Here is a 19,122-nt window from a genome sequence, read left to right as displayed (position 1 = left end):
CCCCAGGCACATCTCAACAAAACGTGGTCCGAAGGCAAGTCGCCTTCATGTGCACCAACTAAACCCACTTATTAGTTGACATAATGAAAAAGAACACTCCATTTACGACAGCCAAACATTGGAGTTCCCTGGGCAAAATTGGGACAAGCCTTTCTGTAGCTCCCACGCCTTGGAAGCCAACACGCACAGGCTCCAGGGTGGGCCGGCTTCCGCAGCTGTGGCTCCCGGGCCCTAGAGAGCAGGGTCAGCAGCTGTGGTCCATGAGCGCAGTCACACTGCAAAATATGAGAGCTTTCCCGGCCCAGGGACTGGATCCACGTCCCCCCTGCACCGGCAGACGGTTTCTCAACCACCAGACCCCCAGGGAGGTCCCTGCCGGGGGAGTTTAAACCGGTACACTCTGTGCAAGGTGCCTTGGCAACAGTTAGCCAAGGGACTAAGGCCCACTCCTGCCACTGGGCCTCCAAGTTCGGCGTTCACCCCACAAAGATGAGGCTCGGCTTAAGAACCTGGGGCTTCTGTAGCTCTGAACAGGCTGGCTCAGCAGTTTCACCTGTTTCCAGGCAACCCAACCAGGCACATATGCTGAATGACCCATCAGCAAGGACATTCACGGCAGCCCTGTGCGTTACAGCGAAGGAAGGGGCGTCCTGACGTCATAAACACTCATAAGGAGGGGCGGCCGGGGAATATTATGCTGCTATAACAAAGGAATGGGGAAATCTTCATGGTACTAATATGAAAAGAGGTCCCCCAGAACATGACTAAGAGAGTGAAAGCTGACTTCAGCGACTATAACAGTATCCTTCCTTTTCTACTCAAGTAGGAATCTGCCTGCAACGTGGGAGACCTGGGCTTGATCCCTGGGTGGGGAAGATCCCCTGGAGGAGGGCATGGCTACCCACCCCAGTATCTTGCCTGGAGAATCCCCGTGGACAGAGGAGCCTGGAGGGCTGCAGTCCATGGGGTCACAAAGAGTCAGACACCACCGAGCTACTGAGAGCATGAACGTAGGAAAGAATAGGGACTTCCCTGGTGGTCCACTGGTTAAGACGTCACCCTCCAAGGCAGGGGTCTCGGTTGGATCCCTGGTCAGGGAGCTGGGGTTCCACGTGCCTCGTGGCCAAAAAACCAAAAGGTAAAACAGAAGCAATATTGTAACAAGATCAATAAAGACTTTAAAAAAATAAAGTAGGAAAGTGTAAGTGTGAATATATATGTGTGTGTGTGTATTTGCATATATGCATATGCATGTATGCAAATGCATGTCTATACATATACACGTACATACACATTTGCTCTTTTCTACACAAAATCACCCTGGAAGGATACACAGGAAACTGGCGCTAAGTCATGGCTTCTAGGAAGGAGAAGGCGTGGAGGACGCCCTTTCACCTACATTCTTGTGCTGAGGTCACAGATCACCCAGCCAAACGTGCAGGGAGATTTGAAGAAGTGAAGGAGAGGAAGCCAGCCCCAGCCCCCGCCTCACTCGGGGACCCGCAGGGACACTCACCAGGGCGCGTAGGAGGCCGCAATGAAGAAGTAGATGACCATGCGGTCCGACATGTGCAGACAGTGCTCTACCGTCCTGCAGCAGAGAAGGCGGGTTACGGGGGCCCAACCTGGACAGACGGGCTTTGTGCGGGGCTGGGGGCGGCCTGGGCGCAGGGCTGGTGAGCCTCCAGCCAGCCACGACCTCTCGGGCCTCAGTGTCCCCATCTGCGAGCAACCAAGGCAGTGCTTTTCCAGCCAGGCTCCCTGTCACCCCAGGGGCTGAACGGAGACACCTCGGGGGTCCCATCAAGGACCCTCCTCCCCTGACATCCTCCTCTTCTACTTTGATCAAAGCAGCTCTGCATCCTGTTTTACATTCTGGGCTTTTCGAAAGATTTCAAATGATAAAAAATTCAGTAGCTTAAAAAAACACAGACTCACAACAGAGAGAGAAAAACACAGTCTGCAAAAGACAGACTCACAGACATAGAGAACAGAGGAGGTCACCAGTGGGGCGGGGAGAGGGGAGGGGCGGAAGGCGATGAAGAGATACAAACTGTTGCCTATAAAATAAGCTAGGAGGGGAGTTCCCCTGCGGTCCAGTGGGTAGGACTGGGTGCTTTCTCTGCGGTGGCCCCGGTTCAATCCCTGGTTAGGGAACTAAGATCCTGCATCCCTTGAGATGTGGCTAAATAAATATTGAGTAATAAAACACAATAAAATAAGCTACAAGGACGTATCATACACCACGGGGAATAGAGCCAGTGTTTCGCAGTAACTATAAGTGGAATATAATCTTTAAAAAATTGTGAATCACTAATTGTACACCTGTAACTTATGCTGTACATCAATGATACTTCCATTAAATAATGAAAAAAATTCAACTATACTCAACATTTTTAATAACCTATATGGGAAGAGAATCTGAAAAAGTACATGTGTGTGTGTGTATAACTGAATCACTTTGCTATACACCTGAAACTAACAGAAGATTGTAAACCAACTACGCTTCAGTTAAAAAAAATAAAAGTGAACTAAAAAATACTCAATAGAAGCACGGCAAGCAGAAGAAAACATGGAAAATTAAATATTTAGTCTCTTTTCACTAAACCAGCAAACCTAGGTGCCCCTGAAGACCCTCTGGGTTCTGGTATTCCAGTTCAGGTCCCAGCTCTGGAGCCAGAAGGCCTGGGTTCAGATGCCAACCCCACCACGGAGGAACGATGACCCTGAGCAAGTACCTGCTCTCCGCGGTCTCAGCTCCCTCATCTGTGAAACGGGGAGGAATACTGGCATCCTACCACAGGGTGAGGGTGAAGAGGGTCAGGACTCAGCACCACACAGAACAGGAAGTGCTCACACACGTCACCTGTTTCCATTATGACCTCACCTTCAAGGGCAGGCGACACTCCTTAACACGTCTGGCCAGCGTGGTGCAGCCTCCAAAATGGTACCCAAGGAGCCCCACCTCCTGGTCCTCACACCCTCATCAGCCCTTCCCACAACGAGTACACCAAACATGTGGAACCCATGTGAGGTTGCACAAGTGTCGGTGTGTGGCTTCTGAGGCTCAATCATAAAGACATGACAACCTCCGCCTTGTTCTCTTGGATCGCTAACTACGGAGGGGAACAAGCCACGGGGCCGTGGAGAGGTCCACGTGGGAACAACCAAGCACCCCCCAAGGATCCAGCACTGATGCGCCAGCCCTGCAAGGCAGCAGCCTTGGAAGTGGCTTCTCCAGCCCCTGGAAGCCCCGGCAGCATCTTGACCACTTCAGCAACCTTGGACCAGAACCACACAGAGAAGCTCCCCAATTCCTGCCTCTCTGAAGCTTAGAGAGAGAGAATTGGAGTTGATCATTATTTGAAGTCTCCATGATTCAGGATAATTTGTTACTCGGCAGTAGATAACGAATACAAACTGTGATTCAGTCTGGTCACTGCAGCCCTCTAAACGGCCAGTGTTTTGTATCTGATGCTGGGCTAACTGATTTTCTCCCTAGAAATACAGCGAGTGACAACAGCTGACATGTACAGAGCACATTCTGTAATCAGAGCACCGTGCAAAGCTCTTAAGCATGACCTCTTTAATCCCACCTGGGCAGGTAGGGGCCGTTATTTCATCCACCACATCACAGATGAGGACACCAGAGGGCGGCACAGTCACACCACTGATGTGTGGGGCCCCACGCCCAGGGACTGGTGTCTTTAGAAGGAAAAGGAGAGGGGGGACCGGGACACACAGATGCACAGAAGGCAGGCCTATGGAGACAGAGGTGGAGACTGGAGTGACGCGGCCACAAGCCGAGGAACCACAGGAGCCACCAGAAGCCGGAAAGGAAACACGGGGTCCCCCCCTGGAGACGTGGCCCCACTGACTCGCTAGTCTCAGACTCTGGCCTCCTAAACCGGGAGCGGCTAAGCTCCTGTTGCTTCAGGACGCTCCGTGTGTGGGAATTCGTTACAGCAGCGTACAGTGGGGTCCAGCAGGACCCACGGAAAGAATAGGGGCAGGACGGGTGGGACACAGCAGTCACAGGGCTTCTGGGGGGCAGGAGGGGCGCTGGACATGGGGATCAGTGGTCATTGCGGCTGCTACAATGGACCAGAGCGTCCCCTCACTCTGTGGGGGCCCTGGAGTCCTGGAATCAGTTCTGGCTTGGACACGACCAGCGAGGTGACCTTTAGCCTGTCCTGTCACCTTCCAAATTCAGAGTCGTCATCCACAAGAACCGGGATTCTGTAAGCTGCAACGTGGATGAGCCCCGGGATGAGTCTCAGTCAGTCAAAGAAGCCAGTGACAAAAGGCAGAGGCACCCCAAGTGCCTCTGGAATGGATAAACAACTGCACAGTGAGACATGATTCAGCCTTGAGAAGGAAGGCAATTCTGACACGTGCTATGACGAGGATGAATTCTGAGGATGTTGTGCTCACAAAAGGGTAAGCAGTATATGATCCCACCTACATGGGGTGTACAGAGCAGACAACTCATAGAGACAGAAAGTAGAAGGGCAGTGCCAGGGGCTGGGAGGAGATGCGGAGTTAGCGTTTAACGGAGACAGGGCCTCAGTTTGGGAAGATGAAAATATTCACAGGGTGGATGGTGGTGATGGTTGTACAACAGTGTTAATGTGCTTAATGCCACTGGATGGTACACTTGGAAATGGTCAAGATGGTAAATTTTACACCATGCATATTTACCACAAAACAAATCAAAATTAAAATCCAGGATGCTAAAGCCTACACTGCAGAATTTTTGGAGAGATCCAAAGTGACAGATGCCGAGTGCCCGGAACCTAGGGGTGCCCAGAAACGGGCAGTTACTGTGACAGCTAAGGGTCCCTCATATTGACCTGGGAGTGAGGAGCTTGCTCTTCTGGCTGCTCAGAGGGGAGCAAACGAGGCTTCTGAGGGTGAGGGGGGTCCCCCGAGGGGACTCAACCCCACCGGCCTGAAGCAAACGTGGCACAAGGCCTTCCATCCTGGGCCCCCCTCTGCTCAGCCAAGCACAGCCCGAGGCATCTCGCCTCCCCCTCGGCCCGCCGTGGGCACCAGCCCTGGTGACCCCACCACGCACACGCCCCCACCTGTGGGCTGGGCAGCAGGTACCTGAGGTGGCTCTTCTTCCAGGAGATGGTATGGAACACGGTGGACACCACGAACAGCCCACAGAGCCCGAGGCCATAGATCCAGGCGGAGATGGTCTCCCAGTCATCATCCGACAGGAAGTAGAGGTTGGAACTGCCGAGGATGCTGGGGATGATCCAGAGCTGGAGGCAGGGAGGGGGCGGTGCTGCAAGGTCGGGCTCTGGAGCCGGGGCCAGGCAAGTGCGGAGCCCCTGGGCGACCCCCACGCGTTTTCTCCAGACCTGCACTGCCCAACAGAACTCCCTACCATGGTAGAAACATTCTAGACCTGCACTGCCCCACAGAATTCCCATGGTGGAGGGAAGGTTCCAGACCTGCATTGCCCAGGATGGTAGCCTCCAAGCCCACACAGCTGCCGAGCACGTGAAATGTGGCTGTACCACTAAGGCCTTGCCGTCTTCATTTTATTTCACCTTAACTGGTTTCAGCTTCAAATCCAACAGCTACACCAGGACAGTGGACAGCATAGCTCTAGACGATGTAGCGGTGAAACAGGAAGCCGGGATCTCCTGTCTTCAGGACGCATCTCTGGCTGCTGCCCCCATCCTCCATGTCCACTGCTAACCCGGCCTCGAGCACCCTAGGCTGGCCATGATGCTTCACACGGCCGCGTTGTTGCCCACAGGGTTCTCTCCGAAGACGTCCCTCCCCACAATGTCTACCTGGAAAACTCAATCTTCAGATCTTGGTTTATCCATTGGTTCCTCTGAGAAGTCTCAGAGTTCTCCAAAGCCCTGGAGGGGAGGGGGTTGGGGTACAGGGTCTCCAAAAGACTTTGTCTAATTCTGTGTGTTAGGAGCACTTATTTTGGAGAGAGAATCTACAGTAGCTCCAGCCGATAGAACTACTTAATACAATGCAGGTGGCACAAGAAACTTTCCTTTTAATTATTTTTAATTTATGTACTTGGCCGCGCCGAGTCTTAGCTGTGGCACTTGGCGTCTTCAATCCTCACTGCCGTGTGCAGGATCTTTAGTTGCAGCCTGCAAACTCTTAGTTGCGGCATGTGGGGTCTAGTTCCCTGACCAGGGATCGAACCCGGGGCCCCCTGCACTAGGAGCACAGAGTCTTAGCCACTGGACCACCAGGGAAGTCCCAGCACAGGTAATTTTAGATTTTCTAGTAGCCACATTTTAAAAATGAAAAAAATGAAAAAATTTTATTTAAAAATTTAAAAAAAGGTGAAACTGACTTTATTGATATATTCTGCTTAGTCCAATATATCCAAAGTATCATTTCAACACATCATTAATATAAAGAGAATTAAGATATCTTGCATTCTTTTTTTCATGCTGAGTCTTCAAAAGCTGCCGTGTAGTCTACACTCACAGCACACCTCAGTTCAGACGTGCCATATTTCAGCTGCGTGAGGCCAGTAGCTACGAAGCTGGACAGCATAGGTCCGGATCTTCCTAAGATCCTCAAAGGGGCCCAGAGGTTTAAGGACTGCTGCCCAGAGCAGGATTTCATGGGGGAGATGGCAAGTATTCCAGGCCCTGGGAACAGCATGTGCAAAGATGTTGGGTCGTGCCTTCTAGTTTGGAAACAGCAGATGGGGCTCAGGATGCTGGCGCCTGGGGGCAAGATTACTGCAGGGGGAGGTGGGCCGACATTCAGGCCAAGACCTGGCGCTGGGAGCTTCTACGGAGCCCGGACACTGTACTGGGTACTAGGGGGCCACTGAAGGTTCTTAAGGCCAAAGAAAGGCACGCTCAGAGCCACAGCCCCATTTACCCACACGGCCTTCCCTCGGGATCCCACTCCCTCTTCCGGGGCCACGGAAGAAGGCCTGAGGGACAGGGCCCCTCGGGTCAGCGCTCTGGGAGGAGAACACAGACCCCAAGGGCAATGGGACGCCTCCCGGCCCTCCTGTGGCTCTCGGCCCCCCAGACTCACAGCGTGGGTCGCACAGTTGGCAGCATGCTCGTACTCCGTGGGCTGGTACCTCTTGTGGGCGGGAACCCGGTGGTTCATGAACCTGGGGGGAAGACACAGAACCCCCGGAAGCTGGGCCAAGGCGGCCGGCAGCAGCCCCAGTCACAGAGCCCCAGGGGCCCTCGGCCCTGCTGGTGGGGAGGGCCCGCCTCCGCTCCCCTCCCCTCCCCTCACTCCCTCTCTCTATTACACCTTTTTTTTGGACTATCCAGCATTTTGAGCCAAATCCCCAAAGTCGAATTTGCTAAATATCAGGTTTCAGGGAATTCCCTGGCAGCCCAGTGATTAGGACTCTGTGCTCTCACTGCCGAGGGCCCAGGTTCAATCCATGGTCAGGGAACTTAGATACCGCAAGTCGTGAAGTGTGGACAAAATATTAATAAATAAATAAATCTCGGGGTGCAGCATGCTCTTTCATTTCCTAATTTAATTTTCTTTACATGTCACAGACACACAGTATACAGCTCCCCAGGGTGCAGTTCTAAGGATTTTACAGACACCCGCCGGGAGCTCCTTTCCCACACCCTAGAAACTGCCTTCACATCCCTTCCCTGGAGCATCACCCCTCAAGGAACCTGACCCCCGACCACCCCCCCACACACACACACACAGTCACTGTAGATTACTTTTGCTGGTTCTTGATTTTTCCCATCTGTGGGATCACACAGCACACACTCTCTGGGTCTGGCTCCTTGCGCTCAGCGTGACTTTTGTCAGATAGGGTAATTGGTTGCTTTCATTGCAACACAGTATTTTGCCAGGTGAGCAAACCACAATTCATTTATCCTATCTACTGGAGGTGGACGTTCCAGCTTGAGGCTGTTACGGTAACTCTGCTGTGAGCTTTCATGGTAGTGAACATATGCACTCATTTCTGCTCGGCATTGATCCACAGGTGGAACGACCAGGTGAGTTCATCTTGACAGTAAACATTCCTATTTAAAAAAATTTTTTTGGCCACATGAGGGATCTTACTTCCCCAACCAGGGATTGAACCCGTGTCCCCTGCACTAACTGTGCAGAGTCCTAATCATTGAACCACCAGGAAAAGTGAAAGTCGCTCAGTCGTGTCTCACTCTTTGCCACCCCATGGACTATACAGCCCATGGAATTGTCCAGAACAGAATACTGGAGTGGGTAGCCTTTCCCTTCTCCAGAGGATCTTCCCAAGCCAGGGATCCAACCCAGGTCTCCCGGAAGTTCCAACGATAAACATTCCTGATGTTCTGGTGTCTTTAGAGAATCTTCCAAGCCCCAGCCCCGCCTCTGTCCACCCCAGTCTCTCGTCTCCTCCTCACAGGAGCTCCACCGGCCCACAGATCCATCACGACCCCTGCTTTCCAGAGGGGATGCTCCAGGGCAGAGTCAGGAAGCGACATCACCCAGGTGGGATGGCACGGGCCTGCCCCTGACAGGACTCCCTGCAGGCGTCTCCAGGTCAGGCTGGAAGTGGGGTGGGGGCTGGGGGATGAGAGCTGCCAACACCTTCTCTCGGGTGGCGGGCAGGACCACACCGGCTCAGAGTCGGGCAAGTGGACGGTTCACCTTGGACTCTGCCAAGAATCATCCACCTGTGCGGGGGGTGGTTAACTCCACTAAAACACCGAAAACCAGCCCCCACCCCAGGAACCCGATCATTTCCCACAGACGTGAGAAATGAGTGTGTGGTTCAGAACAAAGGGCTCAATGCAGTACACTGCACAGAACATTCATAAAGCACCACTGTATGCTGTGTCCGCGCTAGGTGTGGGAGACTTCCCTGTGGTCCAGCGGTAAGACCCTGCACCCCCAATGCTGCGGGTGCGGTCCACTTAGCATTTGTGGGGTACTTCCTGTATGCTGGACCTACACCACTAGAGCAAATAGAACAACAAAAAAATAGCGTCATAACAGCTGAATTGTGTCGTCCCAAAATTCCTGTGCTGAAGTCCTGACCCCCCAGGACCTCGGAATCTGACTTATTTGTAAAGAGCTGCAGATGTAATCAGCTGAGATGAGGTCACACTGAAGCGGGGCGAGCCCCTTATCCAACATGACAGGTGTCCTTGTAAGCAGAGGAGAGACACATAGTGAAGACCGGGGCAGAGACAGGCCTGGGGCAGCTTCACACTGAGGGTGCCGGCAGCCGTCAGAAGCTGGGAGGGAGGCCCGGAGCAGGCGCATCCGCAAGCCTCCAGAGGGAACCAAACTGGGGCCCGATTTCCATTGCTTTAAGCCACTAAGTGTGGCGACTTCCCTGGCGGTCCACTGGTTAAGACTCCGTGCTTCCACTTCAGGGGGCACAGGTTCGATCCCTGGTCGGGGAACGAAGATCATGTGTGTAGCGCGACGTGGCAAAAAAATAAAATAACAACTAAGCCACAAAGTGTGTGTTCATCCGTTACCAGAGACACCAACACAGGCACACACAGCGTTCCCTTTGACAGAGTCTGCCCCCAGAGACCCCAGAGAGGAGGTGCTAGTTTACACACCGCGCTGATTGGGCTGGGGGCCAGGACTCCGAGGCCAGCCGTGAAGGGGTGCAGCTGACACCTTTCTCCCCCACCTGTAGCCGGGACCACCCTCTCCCCTGCCCCTTTAACAAACACCAAGCCCCTCACGAGGCCAGCCTCTCAGGTCCGAGGGTGATGTCACGGTTGCCAGGGCAACTGGGATGCAGCAGTTTATTTATTTATTTCTGGGCTCCACAAAACTTTCCTTGTCTTTCACCCAGAGCTGCCGCTATTGAATGTGGTCAGGAGAGTGGAGAGGGGCCAGGGGCAAAGACCCAAGAAACAGAGTTCCCACAGCCCGCAAGAGTCGAGAACGTTTTCTTTAACTCCTTGTGGCGTCCTTTTTCTTCCTTCACAAACCTCTAGGCAGGCATTCTGAAGAGGACAGTGCATTCACTGTTTATGTTTTTAAATTTCCTTTCCATTTACGTTCAGTAAAATTTCTCCTTTTTGCGGCACATCTTTATACACGTTTAGGTAAATGAAGAGCGTTGTATAACCACCCCCATAACCAAGAGAAACCAAGAGAAACAAAAGGCCCATCCCCCATCCCCCCAAACACCCTCCTGCTGCCCCGTCCCTCCCCGCAGTCCTGTAGCCGATGCTCTGCTCTCTGACCCCTCATAGCTTCCCCATTTCCAGCACCTCATACACGGGATCACACAGAAGCCCTGCAGACATTTATTTTATTTTATTTTACTGTCTGAAAAGAATTGATTGCATCAAGCCAAGTGTATTCTTAGATGAAAAGAAACTGTGCTTGGAATGCCAAACAGGGACTTACTTCTTCTCTGCTTAAACTGTATCTAAGACAAACTTGTTTCCTTTGAAAAAAAAAAAAATGGACCCTCCTAACATTACTATTCTTGGCCATCATCTCAACGCTTCCAGCCTCTTTTCTTCTTTTCCCCTGGCACAGCCTTTTGAGTTTGGCTTTCTCCACTCAGCTTAATGCAGGTCAGCTTCATCCATGCTGTTGCCTGGGTCAATGGTCCCTTCCTTTTCACTGCTGAGAACTAGTCCAGCGTGTGGCCGTGCCACGGCTTGTCTACCTGTCTTCCCAGTACGGGGACGAGGGAGTCACTTTTAACAGCTGAAATGCAGAGAGAAAGTTTAGAATGTTCTGGAACAGAGCTGGCAGCCTACAAGACTGTGGGAAATTTCAGAGTCAGCATTTCTAGCAAGTTGCTGCTGGTTCAAATAAAGGAGGGAAATGGGCCTTCTGCCTCCTTTCTGGAGAACAGAATCTGCGTTCTGTGGCCAGCCCGGCCACTTAGATGACCACGTGGCCGCAGCATTTCATGGGAGTAAAGAGGGTACCTCTTTGCGAAGGGCTCCCAAGCCGAGCTGCCAGGGAGACCGGGACAGAAGGTCGACCCCCACCCTGAGCTGGCGGGGCGGGGCTTTGGAGCCAGACACAGCTGGGCGGGACGTGCCTGCATGGTCACTTCGCTGCTGTGTGACACAGGGGAAACGTCTTAACGTCTCTGGGCGGCCACACGACCTCCTCGTGTGTCCACAGCGTACCACCGCGGGCCCCTCGAATGTACGTTCTTCTTGAGCATAAAATACACTCGTTCCATCCCAACAATCCCAAAAGTCTCAACTCAACCCAGCATTACCTCTAAAGCCCAAAGTTCAAAGTCTCATCGAAACGTCATCGAGGGGCTTCCCCGATGCCTCAGTGGCAGAGTACGCCTGCAATGCAGGGGAGGCGACTTCAATCCCTGCATCCGTCCCCCGCGTCGGGAAGATCCCCTGGAGGAAGAAATGCAGCCCGCTCCAGTATTCTTGCCTGGAGAATCCCATGGACAGAGGAGCCTGGCGGGCGCCAGTCCACGGGGTCGCAAAGAGTCAGACACGACTGAGTGAGCAAGTCGAGTCAAGCGAAGACATCTAAGTCAGACATGGGTGAGACGCGGGAGTACGATCCATTCCGAGGCAAAACTCCTCTCCAGCTGTGAGTCTGGGAAACGAAATAAACTGTGTGCTTCCAAAATACAACGGTGGGACAGGCGTGGGACAGACATTCCCACTTAAAAAAAAAAAAAAAAGATATCAAAAAGAAGGAAAGGGTTCTAAGCTCTGCAACAAGAGAAGCCCCGGAATGAAAAGCCCGAGCACTGCAACTAGAGAAAGCCCTATCGCAGCAATAAAGACTCAGCGCAGCCAAGACTGAGTAAATAAAAAAGGAAGGGATCTGTTAGAGTTAGAAAAAAGGAGGAAGGGGTGATGGGGCCCAAAAAGGCCAAAGGGGAGCAAGGCAAGTTCCTCAAGACCTTCAGGCTGGAGAACATCTTCTTTGGTCCCACGCTGTGCCCTCCGGGGGCCCTGGGTGACATCATCACCCCCCCAGCTCAGCAGGTCACCCCACCCCTGAGACGCCCCCACCCTTGGAAACAGGAGCAGCGGGTCCCGCCCCGAGATCTCAGAACTGCCTCTGCTCGTGGCTCTTCCCTTTTCCCGAGCAATAGCGCCCGCGTTCGCGTGCGGCCCTCCTCCATGTATTCGCCCCGGCCGGGAGGATTCTGCCCTGGCTTCAGGGCAGAGGCAGATGGGCCCATGGTCCCCCCATCGACACTAATCTCCTCACGAATGGTCTGCGGGCCACATCTGCGGTGTTCCCTTTTGAACACGTGCCTGCTATTTAACGTCTGGACAGGCGGAGAATTCTCCGAATCTTTACGTCCCGGTTGCTTTTTGCGTCACAATTCCTTCTTCGATTCATTTCTCTCCTCCCGCATCTCACTATCAGCCCCTGGGAGGGCTGAGCCTCTCCATGAACAGTGGGCTCAGGACCGCCTCTGCTCGACGTCCAAGGACACCACGTACAAGTCCCACCTCACCCAGGTCACGAGTGCAGAGACAACTCAGGCAAAGATCTCAGCTGCTTTACAATGAGGGCCTTCTGTCCGTTATCCAGTAACATGCTCCTCACCCCACCTGAGACCACGCCACACTGGCCTTAGAATGCCCCGGGAGCGGGGAGGGTGCTGATAACATCCCCGTTGCTCAGATGAGAAAAGCGAGGGTCCGAATCTCTGCCAACATCCTAGTCACGACTGTCATGAATTCTCCCAGAAGACAGAGGCTTTCTCTACCACTCTCCTCTTTTCTTGCTGGGCTCACACCGGAATTACCTTGAAAAGTCCCTTCTCAAGGGACGTCCCTGGTGGCCCAGTGATTAAGAACCTGCCTTGCAATGCACGGGATGCAGGTTTGATCCCTGGTTGGGAACTAAGATGCCACATGCTGCGGAGCAACTAAGCCCAACAGCCACACCTGGAGAGACCCAGGTGTCCCACGATGAAAGATCTCGCACGATGCAACCAAGACCCGCCACAGCAAATAAGTAAATACATTTCTTTAAAAAGTCCCTTCTTGCCTCTTACTTCCATGAACTTCAAAACCCTTCCAGTCCCTACTCCTTCAACCCCAGCCCCATCCTTTATCAACCCACGTGTCCGTGGACAAGTTACTCAAGCCTTCTGGGCCTCACTTTTCTCATCTGAGCAATGGGGACGTTATCAGCACCCACCCTGGGGGATCCTAAAGGGATGGAATGGGTTAGTCTGCACACAGCACTCCGTACACATTGGCACATGGCTGACACTGATGATTCTGTTACTATAAATCCTCCGTAAAAAAAAAAAAAAATCCTCCGTGGTATTACTGAACCCACTTTACAGCTGAGAAAACTGAGGTCCAAAAAACCAAATCACCTTTCTGATGCAATATTCGGCTACCTGATGCGAAGAACTGACTCATTGTAAAAGACCCTGATGCTGGCAAAGACTGAAGGCGGGAGGAGAAGGAGACAACAGAAGATGAGATGGTTGGATGGCATCACTGACTCGATGGACATGAGTCTGAGCAAGCTCCAGGAGTTGGTGATGGGACAGGGAAGCCTGGTGTGCTGCAGTCCATGGGGTCACAAAGAGTCGGACACGACTGAGTGACTGAACTGAACTGAGGTGATTCAAGACAGCTATGAAAGGAAGGAGCCAGGATTTCAGCCTGGGATTGTCCAACCTCAAGACCTGGGCTACAGGAGGGTGACGAGACACAGCGTGTGACGTGCCCTGCCCACAGGAGGCATGTATACACGCTGACGCCCTCTGCCTCCTCCACCAGCTCTGGGAGAGGTGCTCCAACGTGTCTAAGTAAGGAAAGAAGAAGCCTTGCATGGACGAAGACCCTCTGTGAACACGCCAGCATGGAGGTGACATGAGCTGGGTCTCCGCTGGGCCATCACCGCTCCGCTCCCCCGAATTCCACACCACCCAGGACAACAGCGACATCATCCCTCGCCTGGCAGGCTGGAGGAAGGGGCCAGGGCTAGCGCTGCTGCCCTTAACAATCACCGGGGAGATCTGAAAAGTCCCAAAGTCCCTGACAAAACAGGATCAATGCAGCTGGGGAGCAGGGGCGACATTTTTTTTAAAAAAACTTCCCACGCGATTCCAGGGCAGGGGCAAGGCCGAGGAGCAGTGGGCTGGAGGAAGAGGCCGGCAGGCAGGGGGTGAGGCGCCCCACCTGGACGGTGCCAGGTGCCACTCAGCAGGGATGGCCCTGGGCCCCAGGACCACAGAATCAACACCGGGCCCAGCGGAGGGAGTACATGGACTTTAGCTCACACGCCAGTTCTGATCAATGGACAGGAGCCGGCCTGGAGTGCTGTGCTGAAAGAATTCTGAGAACGAATCTAGGTGATGAATTAGCAACGTCTGCCACGGGCGCCGGGTAGGCGAGAGGCGGCCGTCACTGATGTAAAAGCTCCCCCCAAAGCTTCCACTCCCTCCCCCTCTCCCAGCCTCACAAGGACGCCGTAAGCTGTGCAGGGCCAAGATGACGCTTGTCATTGTATATGGGGATTCTGAGACCAACTCAGAAGTGGTGCGGCTGACTGCAACCCAGACAGGTTTAGACAGTCCACTCACCTCCTCCTTCAGCCCTGTCCATGGTCCTGATGGGAAAGGTTCTGCCATCAGTCTTTCACACCGTAGTATAAAGTATCTGATCATCCCCCGCTGGATGGAGGACAGGCTGTGGATCAGAGGTGAAGAAGAGAAGGAACAGAGCCATTTCCTAGCTCCTGAAACCCCCACCTCACTGGCCAGTGGTCAGAGCAGCCCTGGCCAAACCGGCCAAACTCAAAATGGTCCCATGGGGGTGCTCAGTTTTCCAGCCTTAAAGGAAACGCACACACTTTCCAGTAGTTGCTGTTATTCAGTTGCCAAGTCGTGTCTGACTCTTTGCGACCGCACGGACTGCAGCATGCCAGGCTTCCCTGTTCTTCACTATTTCCTGGAGTTTGCTCAGATTCATGTCCATCGAGTCAGTGATGTGACCTAACCATCTCTTCCTCAACCATTCCCTTCGCCTTTTGCCCTCAATGTTTCCCAGCATCAGGGTCTTTTCCTATGAGTCAGTTCTTCACATCACATGGCCAAAGTACTGGAGCTTCAGCTTCAGCATCAGTCCTTCCAATAAATATTCAAGGTTGATTTCCTTTAGGATGGACTGGTTGGATCTCCTTGCAGTCGGAGGGTCTCTCAAGAGTCTTCTCCAACATCACAGTTCGAAACCATCAATTCTCTGGCGCTCAGCCTTCTATATGGTCCAACTCCCATATCCATACATGACTACTGAAAAAACCATAACTTTGCCTATATGGACTTCTATCAGCAAAATGATGTCTCTGCTTTTTAGTATGCTGTCTGGATTTATCATAGCCCTCCTTCCAAGGAGCAAGTGTCTTAATTTCATGGCTACAGTCACCATCCGCAGTGATTTAGGAGCCCTAGAAAATAAAATCTGTCACTGTTTCCATTTTTTCCCCTTCTTTTTGCCATGAAATGATGGGACTGGATGCCATGATCTTAGTTTCTTGAATGTTGAGTTTTAAGCCAACTTTTTCACTCTCCCCTTTCACCCTCATCAAGAGGCTCTTTAGTTCCTCCTCACTTTCTGCCATGAGAGTGGTATCTTCTACATATCCGAGGTTATTGGTATTTCTCCCAGCAATCTTGATTACAGCTTGTGATTCACCCAGCCCAGCGTTTCTCATGATATACTCTGCATATACGTTAAACAAAGCAGGATGACAATATTGCCTTGTCTACTCCTTTCCCAACCTTGATCAGTAGTTACACTCCAATAAAGGGTTAAAGATGGAGTAGCCTCAGGCTCCTACCAGCCAGGTCTGGGCGGGGCCTATAAAAGGTATGCTTACTAAACCACCACCCTGGGGTCTCTGTGGGCAGCCCCGGGCAGGGCCTAAGCTTGCTGATCACCTGCCCTGTGCCCACCACCTGGGCCCTCCTCCAGGCCTGGGCATGCCAGCGACTGGCCCTACCCCCCGCCCCGACCCCTCCCCGCCTGCGGTCTGAAGCAGCCAGGCCCAGGCTCAGTTCTGCAATGTCTCCCTCCCCTCCAGGCCTGGGCCCGGCCGGGGTCCGCAGCCCCAGGAGAGAAGCGGGCCTCTTCCTCCGAATGAGCCCAGGGCCCAGGGAAACTGCTGCAGCCGCCCCTTCCGGGCCAGGCTGCTGCCTGGCGGTGGCAGCCTTGAATCCCCAGGACAGAGGACTAAAGGGATTTGTCCAGGAGACAAAGCGGGGTCTGTCTGTCCGTCCCTCTGGCCCTGGGCCCTCTGGACTGCTCCCTTTCTCCAGCTGGGTCCCGGGCTACTTCTTTGTGTCCATTCATGAATTCCCAGCTCCTCCTGGATGGCAGACAGCAGCTTGGCTCGGTCTCTGGGAAACAGAGTTGGGGAGAACAGACCATGGGCCGCCGCCAGCTCAGAACTGTTGTGAGATCGAAACCCCAGCGAGGAGAGAGCGGGACCAGGAAGGCAAGCCAAGGAAGAGGGGAAAGGGCCGGGGTCCCTGGTAGGCCTGGAGCAGAGAAAATGTGGTGTTCCACGTGAACGGCGCCTCCCTGGAGGTGCGCAGCCGGTGGTCCTGACCCAACACAGCTGGGGCCAGAGTCCAGCCCTGCAGCCCCCCGGGGGCTCCCTGCAGAATCTGGCTTAATGAGGGTCCACGCCTCTGAAGCAGGGACCACCCCATCCTCCTGGCCTCACCCCATCCTCCTGGCCTCACCAGAAGCTCCCAGAAGATGACAGGCGAACAGGTGCCACGGGAACCCAAACATTCTGGACCAGAAACCCAGGGTGGACGTCCACCCTATGGAATCTCCATAACGGGGAGCTGATACAAGCCCAGTGGTCGACTCACCGCCTCGAAGCTGGGGATGCCGATCCCCCTCCCCAGCATCCAGACCCCAGGTGGAGAGCTCTGAGATTTGCACCGAAGATTTAGGAGCCTAACGCTCAGAGGAATCAGCCTCCGCAGGGACTCCGGGCGGGCTGACGGAGACCCTGCCCCTCTGCCCTCAGTGGAGACAACTCCCAGCCTTGCTCCCCACAGTCTCCCGTGCAGGACCAAGCTCTGGGCGCCTACAGGGCACCCCGCTTCTGTTGTGGCTCTGCGCCCTCCCCTGTCCTCACTCCCGCTCCCTCCAGCTGCTGCATCTCGGGGTCACCTCCCAAATACACCCTTTGCCCCTGTATCTTCGTCCCTGGGTTTAGCTTCTGGGGAAGCCTACATGAGGGCAGGTTCTTGGCAGCTAAGAGTAAAACCCCAAAGATATAGCCACAGGCACTCTGGGCAAGAAGCAAGACTGCAGACGTCCCTGGTGGTCCAGTGGTTAGGACTCCTTGTTTCCACTTCCGGGGCGGGGGCTGGGGTGGGGGCGGTGCCCAGGCTCCATCTCCCGCTGGGGAACGAAGATCCCACAGGCTGCATAGCGCTGCCTGCAGCCAACAAGCGACAAATAAGAAGCAGTACCGCCTCTGAGGGATTCCAGTCCTGGCTGCTGCAGCTGCTGATCCCAGGAGGCTTGTCTGCCCAGCGCATCCCAGTCTGCAAGGCTCACTCACACCCTCCAGCTTCCACCGCCTCGGGAAGGGACAGGCCACCACCCTGCCCATCCCTGCCCCCCTAAACCCACCACATCCCATCTCTGCAGCGCTCTTCTCCTGGAAGCCAGGATGGGATTGCAACCATCCCCCTTCTCCTCGCAGGGGCCACACCCGATGTGCCTTTGAAGAGGCACATCCCAAACCAGAATCCACTGGAAGGAACTTGGAGAAACTCAGTAAGGGACTTCCCTGGTGGTCCAGTGGCTGAGACTGCAGGCTCCCAATGCAGGGGGCCCAGGTCTGATCCCTGGTCAGGGAACTAGATCCCACATGCTGCAATTAAGACGTGGCACAGCCAAAATAAGTAAATAAATATTTACACAAAAAGAAAGCCAATAAATATCTCCCCCTACCCCACCCCCATCAGCCTCAGGGGACCTGTCGCCGCCCTGGGCTCAGCTTAAGTGGCGAAAGCAGCCCTAACTCCAGGGATGGGGGCAGCCACCTTACAACAGGTAGGCTGCACCATCCTCCCACCGAACCACAGGGACATCCTGGGATGGCTGATCTTTTCACAGAAAATCGTTTCTTCCACGCTCATACTATTCCCCGTGGAAGGAGGGGCCACTCCAGGGCCCGTGGAACAGGGCAGAGGCCTGGGCACGCCCCATCTCCACCAACACAGTGCCACTGGCCCTGGCTTAGCCCAGCCCTGCCCATGTCCAAGTGTCCAGGACACCATCCTGGGTGGAGTCATGGAAATTCCAAAGCAGAGGGCCCTGGGCCGTCCTCTCCCCGCAAAGCTGGTTCCCAGCCAACTCCATCCCTTACGACCAGGACTCAGGCGCCAACTGCTGAGCAAAGCAGCTGCCTTCAGGCAGGAACAGCCTCCCCCAGAGACCTACATCTTTCTGGAGCAAAATGCACCTATGTGCATGCACGCACGCCCACATGCACACAGGTATGCACACAGACCTGCACACACACTGTGTGCACAACACCAGGGGGTGCAAAGAGCCTGAAATAGCACCCGCACATCCTGAGAACGTCTCCACTTCGAAAAGGGACTGATCCATTCCTTCTCACTGAGGCCTTTCTTCGAAAGAAATGACGGGTCGGTTTTCTCTCAGATAATAACAAAGATCCCACCACTTTGATACACTGAGTGCAGAGGTGTTTGAAGTGAGGGTCTATTTTCCTGAAGAGAGGCTCCTGAAAAATCACAAAACTACAACCCCTAATGAAATCATTGATTCAGGCAAGGGTGATCAACAGATGCAGGGAAGGTTGATGAGAGGTTGCTAAGCAATGGGATGGTCCAATCCAGGGAACTCAGCATCACCTCGCTGGCCCCAAGACAGACCCCAGCATCAGCGGAAACAGCACAGTCAGGCACCCCCTGCCTCCTTGGGAGATGCGAAGCGACGCTTCTTGTCTGTCTCGCCAAGAACGTCGATCCGGAATTAAATAAGGCTCTACACCTGTGTGGGCCACTCTGGCAGCCACGGGCCATGTGTGGCCAAGTCAACAAAAACTCGCTAAAACTAAATCAAAGGTGCAGTTCAATTGCTCAGCTGTGCTACTGCTCAACCGTGCTAGGAAGCAGGGCCCTCGCTGTTGGTG

The 19,122-nt window shown here is 53.8% G+C and overlaps 1 protein-coding gene and 1 long non-coding RNA gene across 2 annotated transcripts in view; both read right to left on the bottom strand.

Annotated features, from left to right (window-relative positions):
• Positions 1–1,573, bottom strand: part of RADIL (Rap associating with DIL domain) — an 84,758-nt gene extending 83,185 nt beyond the window's left edge. Inside the window, exon 1 of the mRNA XM_043915377.1 lies at positions 1,517–1,573. The gene's annotated coding sequence lies outside the window, so the exon portion shown is untranslated. The remainder of the gene's footprint in view (positions 1–1,516) is intronic.
• Positions 1,574–6,335: 4,762 nt separating this feature from the next.
• The window catches only part of LOC122701934, a 29,131-nt gene continuing 16,344 nt past the window's right edge, over positions 6,336–19,122 (bottom strand). The window contains exons 2-3 of the long non-coding RNA XR_006343150.1: positions 7,045–7,126; positions 6,336–6,644 (exon numbers count right to left, since the gene is read on the bottom strand). This is a non-coding gene — a long non-coding RNA (uncharacterized LOC122701934). The remainder of the gene's footprint in view (positions 6,645–7,044; positions 7,127–19,122) is intronic.

The sequence above is a fragment of the Cervus elaphus genome, chromosome 10 (assembly GCF_910594005.1).
Source record: "Cervus elaphus chromosome 10, mCerEla1.1, whole genome shotgun sequence".
Lineage (NCBI taxonomy): Eukaryota > Metazoa > Chordata > Mammalia > Artiodactyla > Cervidae > Cervus > Cervus elaphus.
Note: the sequence above shows the minus strand (reverse complement) of the source record. Positions and strands in the feature narration are given on the sequence as shown.